Source organism: Lutra lutra, chromosome 16 (assembly GCF_902655055.1).
Source record: "Lutra lutra chromosome 16, mLutLut1.2, whole genome shotgun sequence".
NCBI classification, from domain to species: domain Eukaryota; kingdom Metazoa; phylum Chordata; class Mammalia; order Carnivora; family Mustelidae; genus Lutra; species Lutra lutra.
Genome location: NC_062293.1, coordinates 15,668,523 through 15,681,902, shown reverse-complemented (window position 1 = coordinate 15,681,902; position 13,380 = coordinate 15,668,523).

The window sequence follows — 13,380 nt, the reverse complement described above, 5'->3', positions numbered from 1 at the left end:
AAATTATTCTGTACATAAAAGGAATACAATGTTATATGTCAATTATATCTTAAAAAAAAAAGGATGTATTCAATACTGTATCCAAACCAGCGCTGGCTTGGAACTAGACATCAATATGAACTCATTGAGTGTGTGTGTGTTTATGTGTGTGTGTGCTTCCTGTCAGAGCCTAGATACAGTATCACACCAGTAGAAATGAACACATTAAGACCAAAGATCTTGGTTTCAAAATGTTTCCTCCCTGAAAGGAACCACTGGGGTTGAAGAAAGGAACCAGGGTTGAAACAGGGAAAGAACAAGATGAACCTAGGTCTTGTTGCTCTAGAGAGTGCCCGAAAGAGACAAATCAGAGAGGACTGGAGCATCACAGTAAATAATGGCAGGGAAACATTATAACTTGTTCAATAAAAAAGAACTCTATGAGTCCATATTGATATAAATTAAAAAAAAAAGAACTTCTGTATTTAAGATTTTATTTTTTTTGATGTGCTTGCTTCAGCAGCACATATACTAAAATTTTATTTGTTTTTTTAAGAGACAGAGAGCTCAAGCTGGGAGAAGGGAAAAGCAGGCTCCCCTTTGAGCTCAATCCCAGGACCACAACCTGAGCCAAAGACAGACGCTTAACTGACTGAGCCACCCAGGCGCCCCAGAGAAATTTCTTCATAGTAGCAAGGCAACTGATGAACATGGAAGAAATGATGGTGTTATGGAGTCATCAGTGGATATTAAAACCAGTGGGTAAATTTTTTATGGGAAACAGCATATTGACATAGTCTCAAAGTATTTCCCAAAAAACTACTACTCACAAAGGGAAAGACAAACTTTACAGTAGAGAAACTGAGCAAAGACCATCTGATTTATTTATCAGAGCATGAGCAGAAGGGGGAGAGGGAGAGAGAATCTCAAGCAGACTCTCCACTGAGTGTGGAGCATGATGATGGGGGTGGGGGAGCTTGACCCCATGACCTGGAGCCAAAACAAAAAGTTGGATGCTTAACTGACTGCGCCGCCCAGGCGCCCCCCAAGTGATCATATGTATATCATCAACACTGAGACCAACTTCCATCATGGGACATTTCCAACTTATTCTCAAGTGGCTCTGAAAATTGAATACATACAGTAAAGAAAGGAAGGGAGGAAAAAAAGGAAAGAAAAGGAAGGAAGGGGAGAAAAAAAGAAAAAGAGGCAAAAGGGGTGTAAGGGAGTTCCTTGCACTATTCTTGGAACTTCTCTGTAAGTTTTCAATTGTACCAAAATTAAATTTTACCCCAAAATGTTGGAAAAGATGCTGGGGGACAATTCTCCATAACCTCTCATGTTTCTCCCTGTTGTGTGATCAGACGCACTGACAGCTTTTGCCTCAGACTAGTTTTTCAAGGATATTTATACAGTGAAAGAGCCTTAGAAAATAAAGATTATATCTCCTTATAAAGCCAACAGCAGGTTTGTTTCCTGTCGAGTATAGTAATATAATGTCTCCCACCAGGCCAAAGGTGGGTAGGTTCACTTGTAGCCCATTTCAAAAGATTCAGATTCCCTAAACTCCGTGTCCTCAGCCTTGAAGCAAATCTGTGCACAACCTCTACCTGGGCCCCTGTGTGTCACTCTTTAAGACTCTACGGCGGGGGAGAGGGACAGGTGGAATTATGGAGCTCACGCCGCCAGATCTGCCATGAGTGATAAAGTTTTTCTGTCTCTTACCCACTGGTCTTATGCCTTCTGTCAGCATTCATGCAACAGTGATAGGCTAACTTCTTAATTTCTAAGTAGGAGGAAATCTCAGACCCTTCACCATTCTTGACAAAAGGAAATACAAAAGCAAGCACTGTCAGTCAATTTGATTACTGTAGGTATGTGTTGCTTTACATTACTGGACCGCTAACGGAAGTCACGGGGTGCTACATACTTGGGAACAGGGGGGCCAGGGAGGAATCTGGAGAGAATAGATGTGAATAGGAAGGAGAAGTAAACAAAGGTAGCAGAACAGTCATGGGGGAGCAATGATGATCAGAATTCTGAGATTTGGGGCGCCTGGGTGGCTCAGTGGGTTAAGCCGCTGCCTTCGGCTCAGGTCATGATCCCAGGTCCTGGGTTCGAGCCCCACGTCGGGCTTTCTGCTCAGCAGGGAGCCTGCTTCCTCCTCTCTCTCTGCCTGCCTCTCTGCTTACGTGTGATTTCTCTCTGACAAATAAATAAGTAAAATCTTTAAAAAAAAAAAAAAGAATTCTGAGATTTACAATATAGAAACAAGTGTCCTACAGCAGTAACAGTGGTGAAAAGATTCATTGTGTGTGTGTGTGGGGGGGGTATTTAGTTCTCTTCATTTATATACTCACAAAACAGACTCAGGAGAAATTCTTCATTTGAGTTTTAAGCTAATTGGGGTCAGAGAGACTGTGACTTACGTTTCTTTATTTTGCCCCTACTAACCTGTAACTCAGTGGCCCACCCAATAATTTTTTTTTTTAAGGGTTACTTATTTGAGAGAAAAAGCACAAGCAGGAGGAGCAGCAGGGGGAGAGGGAGAAGCAGGCTCCCCGCTGAGCAGGGAGCCTGATAGCAGACTCTATCCCAGGATCATGACCTGAGCCGAAGCCAGACACTTAACGGACAGAGCCCCCCAGGAGCACCCCAATAAATACTATTTTGTAAAAGTTTTTATTTAAATTCTAGTTAGTTAACATAGTCTAACAGTTTCAGGTGTACAATCTAGTGAATCAACACAACACAAGGGGCTCATCACAAGCGTCCTCCTTAATCCCCATCATCTGTTTAACGGCCCCCCACCCCATGACCATCAGATTGTTCTCCATAGTTAAGAGTCTGTTTCTTGGTTTAGCTCTCTCTTCCCTTTGCTCATTTGTCTCTTAAATTCCACATGAGTGAGATCATATGGTATTTGCCTTTCTCTGACTTACTTTACTTAGCATAATACCCTCTAGTTTATCTATGGGGTTGCACATGGCAAGATTTCGTTCTTTTTTATTGCTGAGTCATATTCCATGTGTGTATACACACAGCCCACATCATTTTTGTTTGTTTGTTTATATTTAATCTGTACACACAACATGGGGCTCAAACTCACGACCCCAAGGACAAGAGTCACATGCTCCTCCAACTGAGCCAGCCAGGTGCCCCTATACCACATCCTTTTTATCCATTCATCAGTCCATGAACATCTGGACTCTTTCCATATTTGGCTTTTTTTTTTTTTTTAAGATTTATATTTTTGTCAGAGAGAGAGAGTACAATCAGGAGGGAGCAGCTGGCAGAGGGAGAAGCAGGCTCCCCACCAAGTGGGAGAGGACCCTGGGATCATGACCTGAGCTGAAGGCAGACACTTAACTGACTGAGCCACCCAGACGTCCCCAGACTCTGGCTATTGTTGACAATAAATGCCTTTTAAACAATCAATTCTATAAGAAATAGCCTTAATTTTGTGCTGGTAGTAGTGAAGAAAGAAAACAAGTTTTCATAAATTCTCCTCACACTATTTCACTAAAAAAAATGCCTTTAAATCCTCATTATAAGAGTAATAAATGTTTATTAAAATAAACTCAGAAAATTAAAAGAAAAAACTAGATCACCTTCATTCTATCTGGAGAAAAATCACTGTTAATATTTTTGCTTGTTTTCACTTTGCACAAAATCAAAATTCTGTTGTATGTAATTTTGTATCTTGCTTTTTAGCCTAATGTTGCACTGAAAAACTGTTTACATCTTGAATTTTTTTTTAAAAAGCATGACTTTCATGGCTACATATCATACCTAATGAACCTCCTATCATATATTTTAATTATTTTTCTGGTCTGGGTCATTTTTATGTTGTTCCCAATTTTTTGCTTTTGCATGATAAACTGATTATTTGTTTAGGATTAATTTCCATGGGTGGGATTACTGAAGTCATTGTCAAGTAGCTTTCTAGAAAGTTCTGCAACTTTGCCATTCCATATAGAAACACAGGTATGAATGTATTGCCTGACAAAACCTTAACCACATAATTTAAGAACATGGGTTTTAAGTTGTGATTATTAATTATTACTGAGGTTTATACTTTAAAATTATTAATAAAACAGTATGGTATGGCACAAAGACAGGCACACAGATCAGTGGAACAGAGAGCCTAAGAATAAACCCATGCATATATGTTCGATTCATTTATGACAAAGGAGCCGAGAACAGACAGTGGGGAAGAGAGTCCCTTCAACAAATGCGGCAGGGAAAGCTGGACAGCCACATGGGAAAGAACGAAACTGGACTGCTGTCTTACACCACACACAAAAATTAACTCAAAATGGATTGAGGATTTGAACATTAAGACCTGAAAACTGTAAAACTCCTAGAAGAAAAAACCTAGTCAGGTACCTCCTTGACACTGGTCTCAGCAATGAAAATGGTTTTGGATTTGGTATCAGAAGCAAAGGCAACAAAAGCAAAAATCAAACGGGCCTATGTTCAACTAAGAACCTGTGTCTAGAAGGAAACCATCAACGAAGTGAAATCTTAAAGAAAAACGGGAATGGGAGAAAACATTAGCAGATCATTTATATGTTAAGGGGTAAATATTCAAAACATTTAAGGAACTCATAGAGCTCAATAGCAAAAACGCAATCTGATGTTTAAAATGGGGAGATCTAATAGACATTTTCCCACAAAAGACATACAGATGACCAAGAGGTATGTGAGAAGGCTCAACATCACCTATCACCAGGGAAATGCAAATAAAAACCACAATGAAATAGCACGTCACACTTGTTAGAACGGTTTCTATCAAAAAGACAAGAAATAAGCGTGAGGAGAGTGTGGGGAAAGGGAACCTTCATACACTGCTGGTGGGAATGCAAACTGGTGTAGCCCCTATGGAAAACAGGACAGAGCTTCCTCAAAAAATTAAAAATAGAACTACCATATGATCCAGCAGCAATTCGACTTTCACGTATTTATCCAAAGAAAATGAAAACGCTAACTCAAGAAGGTATATGCGCCATGTCCATTGGAATACTACGTACAATAGCTAAGACACTGAGGCAACCTATGTGTCCACTGATGAATGAATGAATAAAGAAAATATGGTGTATATACACAATGGAATGTTATTCAGCTATAAAAAAAAAAAAAGGAGATCTTCCCATTTATGACAACCTGGATGGATCTTGGGGGCATTATGCTAAAGAAAAATAAGTCAGAGAAAGATAAATACTATATGATCTTAATTATATGTAGAACCTTAAAAAAAAAAAAAGTCCAAACACACAAAAACCAACAAAAGCAAGATAAAACCCAAACTCTGAGATAACAGAGAACAAGCTGGTGGTTGCCAGAGGTCAGGGGTGGGAAGCGACTGAAACAGGTGAAGGAAGTCAAAAGGTACAAACTTCCAGTGACAAAATAAGTAAGTCATGGGAACATAATGTACGGCATGGTGATTATAATTACTACTGTATTTCACATTTGAAAGCTAAGGGAATAATCTTGAAAAGTTGTCACAGGAAAAACATTTTTTGTTAACTATGTACAGTGGCAGATGTGAACTAGACTCTGCGCTTACAATGGACAACAGAGGGAGGAGCTCAGGCTTAGGAACCAGAGACCCTGGGGTTTAATCATTCTTTGGTGCTGTGGAAATTCAATTAGATAACATTTGTGACATAAATACTATATACAAATTACCTAACACAATGTCTGACACTCAGAAAATGTTGGTTTTCTTCTCCTATCTGGTTTTCTGGACTGCAAAAAGGAAATTCTTTGATAGCAAACACGGATAGGAACATTTTATTTATTATTTTTTTAACTTCAGACAGGCAAAGGAATGAAAGAAATGCGCCTTTCTGTTGATAGACGGACTGCCCAGATCCCAACGTAACTAGAATTTCCAAAAGGTAAACCTGATCTTATAACATTTTTAATCCAAATTTCTATGTAGTTCATGAGAACTGTTTTCCTGTTGCCTATACCTTTATTGTCAAGCTGTCAAAATAGTCGCTTCCTACCGAAGTGCTATTTATACAAGCATATAAAGTGCTTTTTATTAAATTTACTTGTGGTTGAATTAGATGGAATCTTTTAGAGGAAATAAATCATTCTTACGGCAGTAAGGAGGTTGACCTTAAGGGCACCTTCCTGAGAATGATGTCTCATTATCATCACCAGGAAGTGCTGGATCAGCTTCTGGAAGCTACAAGATTTTCTGAGGTCTGGAGACATGGGGCAGTACCTCTCATATCCGTACTTTATCAGGCTTTCTGGGGGTCCTACCCACTCTGAGGGTGGTTTTCTTTGTTTTCACTCTTCGTGCCTGTTACACAGATTGATGCATTTGAGACAAAACCACTAAGGAGGCAAGAAGGAGGAGCGGTCTTCAGTCTAAGCATCCCCCAGAAGCCAAGCCTTGGAAGATGGAAATGATAAAGAAGCTGTTTACTAGGGTCCGTTGTGCAAGAGGTCATTTGGCACACAAATGGAGAATAAAAAAAGGGGGGGAGAAGATGGAGAAGGGGACGTTCATCCATACAATGAGCATTGAAGCCCTTGACTTCTCAGCCTATAAATCCTGGGTCTGGTCAGATTTGGATACATGAACTTTCCTGAGATTGCTGGAGAAGAAATCACCTGCTGGCTGTGTTCTGCTGGTTGGATTGTGAGGGCAAAGGTTTAGGCAAGGACTCCATTTTTCCTGCGGAGTTTCATACGCCAGCACCAGGGAAAACGGCTGGTCACCAGTTGTCTGTATGCTCCTTTCTGCTGGGCTGGGCTGCATCCTTACTGTAGCCCCGAGAATACTTACTGTCCTGTGGACTAACTTCACATCCTATCCATTTAGCGAAAAGATGCGAAAATTGATCTCCATTTTCTGCAGGCTACAAACGCCTTGGAAAGGAGTATGTGCCCCTCATTGTTTTCACGAGGTGTTGCTGTAGACCATCGTCCAGGAAAATGGACTCTGGACGGGCTCTCTTTGTGTAGAAGTTCAGCTGTGTTCCCAATCTGGTTAGGTGGGCTGTCCGTTTCATTTATTGTTAAATGTTTTGTAGTGGTTGTCAAGTAAGGGGTTGGCAGTCCTCAAGAACACAGTTCTCGGTTTCATCCCCAGACAGGAGACAATGTAATTTGACACTTAACTGCCAAGGAGGAACCTGTCCTTCCAATTCAGCTTATTGTTTTGTTTTTTTCTTATGGGCTCTGTATGATTTCAAAAGTCTCTTCAAAAGGGCAGCAAAATTAGCCTTAAATAGCATTTCTCGGATTGCTTCTAACAATGGCAGTAAGGCCAAAGCTTCTAGTCTTGTTAGAAGCGGTTTCTTTACAACTTGTTTTTATCCTGCCGAAATAAGCCTGCAGACTTGAAAATGTGTTTTCATTAAGGCTAAAGACCATGTTTTAGCTGACATCTCCCGCAAGGGGAGAACAATCTGCAAATTTGTTTCTTACATCTCTCTTTAGCTTTCTGCTCCTAAGGCAAAAACGAGGGGGTTTTGCTTGTTTGTATTTTATCCAGGACCTTGTGCCTTCACTTAGCACAAGGAACCTATCAACAAAAATGTGTGTTCCCTAAGTTCTGCCTTTCACTGCAAACAATCAAACTTTTTTTTTTTAATATTTTTTATTTATTTATTTGAGAGAGAGACAGTGAGAGAGACCATGAGCAAGGAGAAGGTCAGAGAGAGAAGCAGACTCCCCGTGGAGCTGGGAGCCCGACGTGGGACTCGATCCCTGGACTCCGGGATCATGACCTGAACCGAAGGCAGTCGTCCACCAACTGAGCCACCTAAGCGTCCCAACAATCAAACTTTTAAAGAGACGTTCATTTACCAAGAGCCATAATCAAGATTAAAAAAAAAAAAAAAAAAACAACTTTGAAATTGAACAAGCAGAATATCAACTATTTTGCACGTCTTCTTCCCTGGCAGGTGACATTCGCCTAACTTTGATCCAGACATGATATCATCTCCAGGGTGTACCCCGTGCCAAACGACTGCATGCTTTTGCCCCAAACGGTGGTTTTGTGCAGACTTACAAATACGGCCTGAATAGCTTTGAGCTGGCCTGCACATTCACAAACAGGTCAGAGCAGATTTGAGTTACACAACTCCCAGCGAGGGAGCCTGGTCCCCCCGTGGCCAGCTGGAGAGTTTACATTTGTCAATTACTTCCTTCAGGGCCTGGCTCAAGGCTCATTTCCTCCAAGACTCCTTCTTCTACGAACTCACTTCGCTCAGCCATTCCCTCCTCCCACATCTGCTTATTACTCATCTCATACTCTTTGTTCTGCTCTGCCACGTACTGTTGTGTTTTACCTCGTGATCATTCTCTGAATTTTTACTTTATCCTTCAGCTAAATTAAAACTGCCTTGAAAGTAGGGCCTGTCTGCTCCTTTTGTATGCTCCCGTGGCACTTAAGTACAGTGCTACACGTGTAATGGTTTCCTAATAAAAGAGGAATGTTTTGTGGTTGTCGGGTTGGGCTTGGGATCCTGCCTTTGCCTTCTGTTCCTGAAACCCACATTCAGTGCTTCGACACTCACAGGTTTTCCCAGGTCTGCTCTAGTGACAGGATGTCACTTTGGCCTATTCCTCTCTGACCCCGGAAATGTCTCTCCTGACATCTCGTGGATTCGATCGTCCAGAGGTTAGATGGTCCACAATCAGGAAGGCAGGGATGAGGAGGCAGGGAGAAACCAAGTCTGTGCAGAGGGATATTAAGTGGACAGCACAGGATCCAAGAGGCAAGAGGGGAGGGCAGTACACCTGTAAGTGGCAGAGGGAACAATGTTGGCAGGGGCTGGGGGGCGGGGCTGGAGAGGTAGTTGGGATAGGACATAGCAAAGAGCTTCAGATCTTTGGAGAAGGCTCAGGCTGGGGACAAGCTGGGACAGTCTAGAGCCAAAGAGTTCGGAATCAATGTGGATTTGAAGAGGCAGAGGTACAGTCTAGCATGTCTGAAATAAAGATGCAAGGTCTCACACATTCCTAGGGGATACACGACAACGTGCTGGGAGAAATATGAACCCACAGGAGAGACAAGGCACTTTTTCTGGGATGTCTATTTTACTACACAACTTAGGAATCTTCCAGTTGCAAATGAACTAGCCTAATAAGCAAATCCACCCTGCCCTTTGTTGGAGGGGTGCACTTAACCCCAAGGCCTATGAAGCTTCAGGTACGGCTGGATACGGCACTCCAGTTACATTGCCAGAGCTCTAGCTTTCTCTCTTTCTGCCCTGCTTGGCTTTCTTCCGTGTGTAGGCTTTCTCCAAGTTGAATTTGTTTGTTGGCAACTCCACATCCTTATTTACCTTGCTGAGCCACCCAGAAGAGGAAAAAGAACTTCTCGTGGGGCTCCTGCCTGGCTCAGTGGTAGAGCATGTGACTCTTGATCTGGGGGTTGTGAGTTCAAGCCCCATGTTGGGTACAGATTACTTAAAAATAAATTTTTTTAAAAAGGAAAAAAAAAAGGCACTTCTATCCATACACCTATTAAAGAAAGAGGCTGCTGTTGGGCCTTGCTAGAGATAAGTGCCAATGGACTACCATGGTGAGCCCTACCTGGGTCAGCAGCCTGTGAACAGGGATCAATGCTATGGTCATGAATGCTGGCTCCATAGCCTTGGTGCAGCAGGGGACTGGGATTTCTCCCAAGGACAGGATGCTAGCAGACAAAAACCTCATGCCCACGACATACCATATTCTGTAATCGAACACATGTGTATATTCAAATAAATCCACTGTGGGCTGCCAGCAGGGGTGGGGTACATGGTTTACTTTATTTCTGTTGATAATAGAACTTTGATGAAAAGGTTTGAGGAACACTGATCAATATATAAGCCTTTTCAAACCCACAGCTACTGGGTGGAATTAAGTGTGATTGTACTTATCGCACTGGACGGCTGGGCCTTTCAGTGAGAGGCCAGACAGTGTTTGCGGACATTGTAAAAGTAGAGAGTGTTACAAACAAAACAGATGAATATAGGGGAACGGAAGGAAAAATAAAATAAGGTGAAGTCAGGGATGGAGACAAAGCACAAGAGACTCTTAACTACAGGAGACAAACTGAAGATTGCTGGAGGGGAGGCGGGTCGGGGGACGGGGTAACTGGGTGATGGGCATTACAGGGCACCTGATGGAATGAGCACTGGGTGTTACATGCAACTGATGAATCCCTAAAGTCCACCTCTGAAACTAATAATAAAGTATATGTTAATTAAATTGATTTTAAATTAAAAAAATTAAAGGGTGTTTTTCCAATTTCATGGACAGCATCAATCTCCTTGCTCCTTCTATCAGACACACCTAAATTGTTGACTTGTGGGTAGTTGTGGTAAGAGCCAATCATGGGTGTTGCTCCATTTCACTCCAGTGGAATGGATACCTTAGAAAATGACAGGAGACAGGACTGGAGGAGCACCTGGAGCATAGGCAGGAGCAGGAAGGAGAACTGGCATGGGGGAACACCTTGCTCTGGTCAGCACAGGACATATCCTACTGCTCTGATCTGCACATGCTTGGCCTGCTAAGCACCCACCCCACCAGGGGTTTCATGCTCCCCAAAGTAAAGAAAAAACCCAAAGGAAGGAGTAGCAGATGCGGTCAGTGCCCCACGTTTATCCCTTTACCTACCACTTCTAACAGGAGACCACCAGACTTCTGGCTCCCACCACCTCCACTCTTTGCCCAACGGTGGGCCTCCCGGCTGTGCTAGCACGGGTGGCTAGAAATGCTGGGTATCATTTCTCCTGCCACAGCCCTTAGCCAGTGCCTACCTGGCAGGCAGCTGAAGAAATACCCCATCTCCTCATCTCATCTTTCAGATGATGTTCCTCTGAGGTATGTTCTACACAGGCTCCCAGAACGTGCCCCATGGGACTAAGTTCCAGTTGTTCACAGTAGCAGCTGACCTGGAAACACATCGTTCGTGGTCTGGTACCTCTTCCTTGCATCATTCCCTCCCACACTTCTATCACTTAAATGAACTATTTTTTTTTTTTAAAGATTTTATTTATTTATTTGACAGACAGAGATCACAAGTAGACAGTCAGGCAGAGAGAGAGAGGGAAGCAGGCTCCCTGCTGAGCAGAGAGCCCGATGTGGGACTTGATCCCAGGACCCTGAGATCATGAGCTGAGCCGAAGGCAGCGGCTTAACCCACTGAGCCACCCAGGCGCCCTTAAATGAACTATTTGTTCCTGAACCTTTATCTCACAGCCAACTTGGGTGGTGGGGGGGGGGGCATGTCACACCCAAGTCAAGATGGAGCTTTCTGGTAAAGGCTTGAGATCTTTCCTTAGACGAGTGAAGGCTTTCTGCCATTTTGGACAGGAATGGTGGGCCCATTATGCAAATATTCACTAATGTCTCTGTAGATTCATTTGGTTATTAACCCTTAGGATTTAGGGCTATTCTGAGGTTATGGAACCACGGAGAGCTGATATGACCCCATAATACCTACTGGTTAGTAACTGTTAATAACAGTAGTGATCCACCATAATAATAATCCCTTGTTATTACAGTTCATGCATCCAGGAATTGGTTGGGGCTGGCTGATCTAGACCGGACTTGCTCGTGCAGGCACAGTCAGTTGGGGGCTCTTACAGGCGGAGCCTAGCAGGGGTCTTTCCTCACAGCCTGGGGCCAGTCAGCCAGCCTGGGCACATTCTCTTCTTCGCAGTGGCAGAGGTAGAACAGTACCATGTCCAACTGAGCAAGGGCATTTCTGAGCCTCTGTCTGCATCCTGTATGTGAGCGTTCTTTGGCAGATGTAAATCAAATGGTCAAACTCAGAGTCAAAGGGTAGAAAAATCTATTCTTCCCCCCTTGGTGGGGGGTAGGAAATCTGCAGGGTCACATGGCAAAGGACAGGACAGAGGGAAGAATGAGGAACTAAGGCCAAATCTACTCAGCACCTAAATATTTGTCCTTGTAAGTCCACTTTTCTATTTGTCCCCCGGAAAAGTTCTGCAGGAAACACTTGGCTCTCATCAATTAAAAAAAAAAATTTTGAGAGAGAGAAAGCTTGCATGCACGAGTGTGAGTTGGGAGGCGGGCAGAGAGAGAAGCAGGCACACCGCCCCCCAGCAGGGAGTCCGATGCAGGGCTCCATCCCAGGACCCCAGGATCATGAATGGAGTCGAAGGCAGACGCTTAACCCACTGAGCCACCCGGATGCCCTCTCATTAATTTTTTTTTTAAGATTTTATTTATTTATTTGACAGACAGAGATCACAAGTAGGCAGAGAGGCAGGCAGAGAAAGAGAGGGGGAAGCAGGCTCCCTGCTGAGCAGAGAGCCCGATGTGGGACTTGATCCCAGGACCCTGAGATCATGACCTGAGCCCAAGGCAGAGGCTTAACCCACTGAGCCACCCAGGCACCCCTCATTAATTTTTATAACATGTAAATTACATATTACATTCTGACTTGGCCTCTTTTTTTTTTTAAGATTTTATTTATTTATTTGACAGAGAGAGAGAGATCACAAGTAGGCAGTGAGGCAGGCAGAGAAAGAGAGGGGGAAGCAGGCTCCCTGCTGAGCAGAGAGCCCGATGTGGGACTTGATCCCAGGACCCTGAGATCATGACCTGAGCCCAAGGCAGAGGCTTAACCCACTGAGCCACCCAGGCACCCCTCATTAATTTTTATAACATGTAAATTACATATTACATTCTGACTTGGCCTCTTTTTTTTTTTTTAAGATTTTATTTATTTATTTGACAGAGAGAGAGAGATCACAAGTAGGCAGTGAGGCAGGCAGAGAGAGAGGGGGAAGCAGGCTCCCTGCCGAGCGGAGAGCCCAATGCGGGGCTCGATCCCAGGACCCTGGGATCATGACCCGAGCCATAGGCAGAGGCTTTAACCCACTGAGCCACCCAGGTGCCCCTTGGCCTCTTTTTCTTAAGGATTTTCTATGCTTTTTTCTCTCTTATGCAGTAAACCTGTTCTTATTAATTTAAAATGAATCCAATGAAGGTGTCCATCTGAACTTGCCTTTGTACCGAACTAATGAATCTGCAGTGAGGTGTGTATTTCAGTAGCTGAAGCATAAAAAGAATAAGAAATTAGCAAGCAGGAGCACTGCTTCAAGACAACACACACACTGCCGGAAGTGTTTAATCGGAGGATTTCTTTTCATGAAGAATCAGACAGCCTTACTTCTGAAACCTGACACGGACCATCTTCAGGTCTTCCCCAGACATGCTGAAATGGCAGGAAAATGGAAAAACCTATCATCAGTATTCATGCTCATCCTTTTTTGTATGCTCTGTCCATCAGAGGAAGAGAAAAAAAAGTTTTATGACTCATTGTTTTTCAAGGATGCTGCTTCCTCTACAGTTTTACAGGTTGTTTTTGGAGAAGATTTTCTCCTTGTTTATACACTGCCCACT